The sequence below is a fragment of the Nothobranchius furzeri genome, chromosome 11 (assembly GCF_043380555.1).
Source record: "Nothobranchius furzeri strain GRZ-AD chromosome 11, NfurGRZ-RIMD1, whole genome shotgun sequence".
Taxonomy (NCBI): domain Eukaryota; kingdom Metazoa; phylum Chordata; class Actinopteri; order Cyprinodontiformes; family Nothobranchiidae; genus Nothobranchius; species Nothobranchius furzeri.
Window position 1 is genome coordinate 58709042 of NC_091751.1, and position 6000 is coordinate 58715041.

Sequence of the window (6000 nt, forward strand, 5' to 3'; positions counted from 1 at the left end):
AATTTAGCGTTTTCTTTCTAAAAATAATTAAATAAAATTCTCAATTAAGTTTATGTAGCGCCGATTCACAGCAAGTCTTTTTAAGGCCCTTTGCAAGCAAACATTCCAGTTGAACTTATTTATTAGTACACAAAGTTCAGTTCATTATGACCAGTTACTTTGCTATCTAAAGAAACCCAGCAGATTGCATCAAGTCACTGACTTGTTTCAGTGACTTTACATCAATCCTCATACTAAGCGAGCATGTAGCATGAGAAAACAGAGCAATAAACATATAAATAAATATGAGTAAAAAGTTTTGATTTGTTGTGTATTGGTTGATCCACTCTACAAAAATGCTGATTGATTTAAGCAGACACAAACCTTTACCGTCATGTTTTTGGCAGCTGATAAAAATGAGTCCAACTCCTAAGCTCATAAATAAATCAGGATAAATCTGATTGACGACAGAGTTGCTCTTGTCTTTTTCACTTCTTGCTGCTTTCTGGACACTCCAGTCCTGTTGGAACCACGGGCAATTTCACAATTGATCCTAAGGCAGGCACTTCCTTCTCGTTGTCCCATCAAGACCCCCTATTAAAGCTTCACTTAGCCCTTTAGTCCCATCATCCAGAGAGCGAGGAAAGTGTAACGTGTGTTTGTGAGGATCTGCGGGGGTCGTCAGGAGGGAGAAAAAAGCCTCCTGGAATAGAATATGCTGACTTGGGAGAGTTCCTACCCTCAGGAAATGTATTTTCACTCCCATGGCTCATTAAAGAGGCCACAGTGAGGGTTTCTAAGCTGGAGTGAAGCGACTCTCCAGGGTATTTTATGATTGTGTTTCCCCCCCATCTTCTGAGCTTGATTTACTTATCCCAGACTGTTCCTGAGTTGGAGACAGAAGCTGTGCTTCTGCTTTGTCTCAGGCAGATTTGACCTCTAAGAACTGTAAAATCTGACAGAACGCTTTCACAGTTTAGAAGGGTAACAGGTAGGAATAGTAGAATAACCCTAAACCTTACAAAAGGCTTGTAATTCAACAAATAAAACTTTTCACTTTAATTTTGCTGCTCTTTTTACCTTTTCTCTTTTCTAGGTTTCCTGGTGAGCAAATCCTCAAGCTAAGGATTTCCTGATGCCTCAAGCTGAGTCAAACAATCAAGAGGCAGGAGCTTTTCAGGAAAACAACAACTCAGCAAAGAACCATCAAAGCATTTAAAGGATCTGATTGCAAAAATGTTCTTTTAAGCAGCACAAGACGAACCATTGACATCCTGCGAGGTGTGCAATCTATCAGTGGAGCATCTTGAGCAACTTTATCCAGATTTGTGCATCACTTTGTATTTGCAATAAAGGCATTGCTAAGGCTTCTGTTCAATGACACTGAATAAACCGAGTTTATTAAGTTTCAAGTGTCAAGATTAAGTATTGATGCACATTGTTCAGTTCTCTTGAGATGTGCATGAGAAGGGTAAAGGAGGGGGACCTGACGCACACCAATTACAACTGATTAAATCTCTCCGATCACGCCTCGACTTGCTGCTCACTTTACCTGATGGTGTTTTCATTTGCACCACTGATAAGGGCTGTGTTCTTCCTGCTTGCCCTGTGGCTTTGGGGAAACACTGCACGTGGGCGTAGTCGGCAGCTAAAACTCAGTGTGTGACTTTAGATTTCAAACCCTCTAATGAAGATGTGCAGGCAGAGCATCATCAGACTTTTGGTCGCATAACAAAGGTCACGTAAAAAGCTGCTTCTCCTCTAAAAATATTCCCTCTTGTCCAAGATGAGCGACACTCCCTACTGGGTTGCGGATTATGATTTCTCCTCTCCTGTCTCGCCCGGGTTCCCCAGGGGTTCAACGGCCCTGCAGCCCACAACGGGTCACCCTGAACAGGGATCAGCCCTGTGTTTTGTGGGCCTCCTGGTGCTACTGCTGCTCTTCCTTGTGGTGCGCTGTGTGCGGATCTTGCTGGATCCTTACAGCAGCATGCCGTCTTCATCGTGGACAGATCACAAGGGGCTGGACAGGGGACAGTTTGATTATGCAATGGTGTAAAGAGCAAAGATGAATGAAGATCTGGTGTGGATCTGCAGAAAGATGTGCGATTGATGACTGGGTTGCACAAAAATAATGTCTTGCATGACATCCAAGCCAAAAGCATGAGAATCCATGTTTTCCTTTTAGTTTCCTGTTGGAGTCACGAGGTGTGTAAATGTTTTAGCAACCAACTCTGCAAGAATCAAAATCTCTGCATATGGTCAGAGTTCCACTTTGTATGAGTTTTATAATTCTGTAATGTTTCTACAAATCTCACTACTGAATTATAAAATAAAGGTTTTCATGAAACACATTTAAAATAGATTTAATATTGAAAGACAGAAGTGAACATTTGTAATGCTGTTTTACAGTTAAAAAGTAAAAGTTGAATTATTGTATGTGTAGCAGAAAGAGGTCATAGTTAATGTTTTTTTATTTTAGTTTGACCAGGAACTGGAAACCTGGATTTATATAAAATATATTTTCACTGTACAGCATGCTAGATGTTGGGCAGCATGTGTGCCACCTCTCTAATGGTCCTCAGGTGAAATCATTTTCAATAAAGACAAGTTAAAAGTAAACTATCAGGTTTTCATTTATTTTTGGCATTTTAATATTCACTAAATTTGGACTTGATCTCATTTTAAAAGCTCCATCTCTAATGCGTGGGTTAATATGGCGCACTTTGTCATGCGTTTTTGTTATTTCATGTCAGCCATCCCTTAAGAGGCTTGAGAGGCTCAGTGGGCAGGGTCACAGCGCTGACTGATAACCAGCCGCATTAAGTTATGATTATGAAATGCCCTCCCTCTAATCTGCTTTGCCTTCCACTCATAGCTCCAAGCAAATCTGTTCAGCTGTGTAGGAATATGGAGAAATCTTTCATGTTTGCTTATTTTCTCATCTGGTTTCTCACATTATGACCATTAATTATGAAGCTCTTTAAAGTTTAGATTTAAAAGGAGGCTTTAGACTAAGTTTACTGATAATGACTAACAGAAAAATCAAGTGTACCCAAGTTCCTGAATGTAAGGTCTTTCACTAATGTTTCTGTCTTTGTTGTGACTGTTACACAAAATATGATTAAACTGAAGACATGCAAACATAAAGTTTCTGTTACGCACGCATATGACTGCGTAGATCAGTCATGCCGAGTTTGTAGTAATATTCTGGTTCTCACATTAATCATCACCACCTGACATACATTTATGGGGAAAATTACTTAATTGTTAATTGTATTTTTAAGTTTTAAAATGATTATTTCTTCTAGTGCTGGTCTGTTTCTGATCCGTCACCCAGATCTGGTTTACAGCGCCCTCTTCTGAACGATCTGAGAAGAGTCATCATGAAGTCCCTCACTGTGTTGATTCGATTCGCAAGAGTGATTTTTAAGAATTCGCCTCTTAGAAAAAGTTTAATTAGGAGCAGAGTGTAATCAAAATGCAAAGAATGAGTTAAGGACAGAGAATTTTATTTTATTTTTCTTTCTATTTTACGCGGAGAAAACATTTGCATTCAAAAGTAACATTTAAGGCTTTTGTGAGTTGTTTAATGAGTTAACCTGTGCACGCGTGTGTGTGTGTGTGTGTGTGTGTGTGTGTGTGTGTGTGTGTGTGTGTGCGTGCGTGCGTGTGTGTGTGTGCGTGTGTGTGTGTGCGTGCGTGCGTTTGTGTGTGTGTGTGTGTGTGTGTGTGTGTGTGTGTGTGTGTGTGTGTGTGTGTGTGTGTGTGTGTGTGTGCGTGCGTGCGTTTGTGTGTGTGTGTGTGTGTGTGTGTGTGTGTGTGTGTATTCTGTTAATAAACTGTAGAGAATGAAGGGGATTACAAAGAAAAATAAGCATCCTGGTTTGGCATCAGCATGGGGACAGAACAAAGAATGCACTCAGGGTTTGTTAATCATACTTTAAAAGGACAGCCCTACATTTCTCAGATGGTCGGAGCACACACACACACACACACACACACACACACACACACACACACACACACACACACACACACACACACACACACACACACACACACACCCCAATCCCCTCATTAGTCTGCTGCTTAATAGGACTAACTCTGCCTCACTGAGTTCTGACTACTTCCCTGACAATGACTCACTTGCACCGACCCATGATGGTTTCCACTGGTGCACCACTAGGCAAATAAGTTTGCATCAGAGACAACAACATTGCCTTAGATTGCCTGAAGACTTGCTAATCTGAGTGAATAATTTTCATATATTTAACACCTGGACACTCTGCATGGTGTCATTTTTTCTGTTATAATTTTATGAACACAGACCAGGAAAAAACATGCTGAAAGTTATGCATACTTGGCACTCTAAATGGTTTTGTCCCCACAACACTGATGCAAAAACAGCCACACAGACATTTGGGGTACTTCCATCTCACAGGCAAATACATGCAAATGATGGTTGTTTTAATACATGCTTTAAAACAACCTCAAACAGACAAGGTCTTGTAAACAGGTAGATTATTTCACCTTTTCTTGAGACATAGTGCAGCTGTTGCTCTGAGTGTTCTGCATGACCCACAAGCTCAGCTTATCTGTGCTAAAGTGGTGATTTTATCTTCCTTTTCTGGGAAGTAAGCGGGCAGTGTATTGTTGGCAGCGATGAAAGGTGAGAGGGTTCTGTTTGTGAGTGTGTGTTGATGTAGGTCTGGGACAAGGTTGTGTTTTTGAAGGAGTGACCACAGCCTTCACTGCAAACATAACCAGGTGGCTGAACTATTAAAAGCTGTAGGAAATCTAGGGGATTTAAAATTTTTGTTCCAATTCATGAAGCCTGTTCCAAGCATCACAAAAATGTTGCATTTGATTTTTGGTTTTAGTATCATTGTGCATTTGAGTTAGTCATTTCCATACACACATTTACTGCGCATCATCAAGTGGTTCCAGGAACTTTAGTGTTGATGCTCCTTTGTTATCTACAATACAATAAATTCTTGTTCAGCTTTAAAGTCCTGAAGGTGTCCTGCAGGTGGATCGTTGCAGCAGCCGTCAACAGCTTCCTTCTGGGAACGTGATGGCCTGCGGTAGGTTTGCCATGAGTACCAGTCATATATTTAATTCAGCTTCAAAAAATTTAAAAAATTCAGTTTTTTTTACTTTGATCTTAGGCCAGAGTCATATTTCATCTGTACGATTACTAGTTAAATAAAATATCTCACTCTCTTACTCAAGCTCTGACATGGTTTTATTTCAAAACAATTTCTCTCTTTTAATTGTTTTTATGAAATACAAATAAATTCTTAGCTCTTTTTCTAACAGCTGAAACACCTGTAATAAACCTGCATTTATATATCTATAATTACAGGTTTATTACAGGTGTTGCAGCTGTTAGAAATAGAGCTAAGAATTTATATATATATATATATATATATATATATATATATAGAGAGAGAGAGAGAGAGAGAGAGAGAGAGAGAGAGAGAGAGAGAGAGACTTTTACTGTAGATTATATTGACTAAAAGTCTAATTTCATCACCATTCGACAGATGCACTAACACATTTTAAAACATTCAAAAATAGCTATAAAAGGGAAATTAGCAATAAAACTAAATGCAAATTTGAAGATTCGAGTGCTCTTTAATTTAATTAAATGTGTCAATTTACAAATCGTAGAGACCTTATAAACAGTTTTAATGCAAATGTGCTGATTCTGATTGATCTCTCGTGTTTTGCTTGAGGAGGATCCTCCCTAAATTAGAGACTTTGTTTTACTTGTAAACAAATATTTAAGTAGAAACCAGTGGATGCATTCAAGGGAAGTTTTTGCAAACGTATCGGTTATATGGGTTGGTATAAATATATTTTTGTAGGCTACATGGCTAAAATAAGTATTTTTTCAATTTATTTGAGATTTTGAAAAAGAGACGGTAAGACTTTTATTTTGAAAGCGGAAGTGGCAAATGCGCTTCTTTCTCTCATATTTTCATCTTGACGGATGTGTCCGAGCGGTTCGCGCAG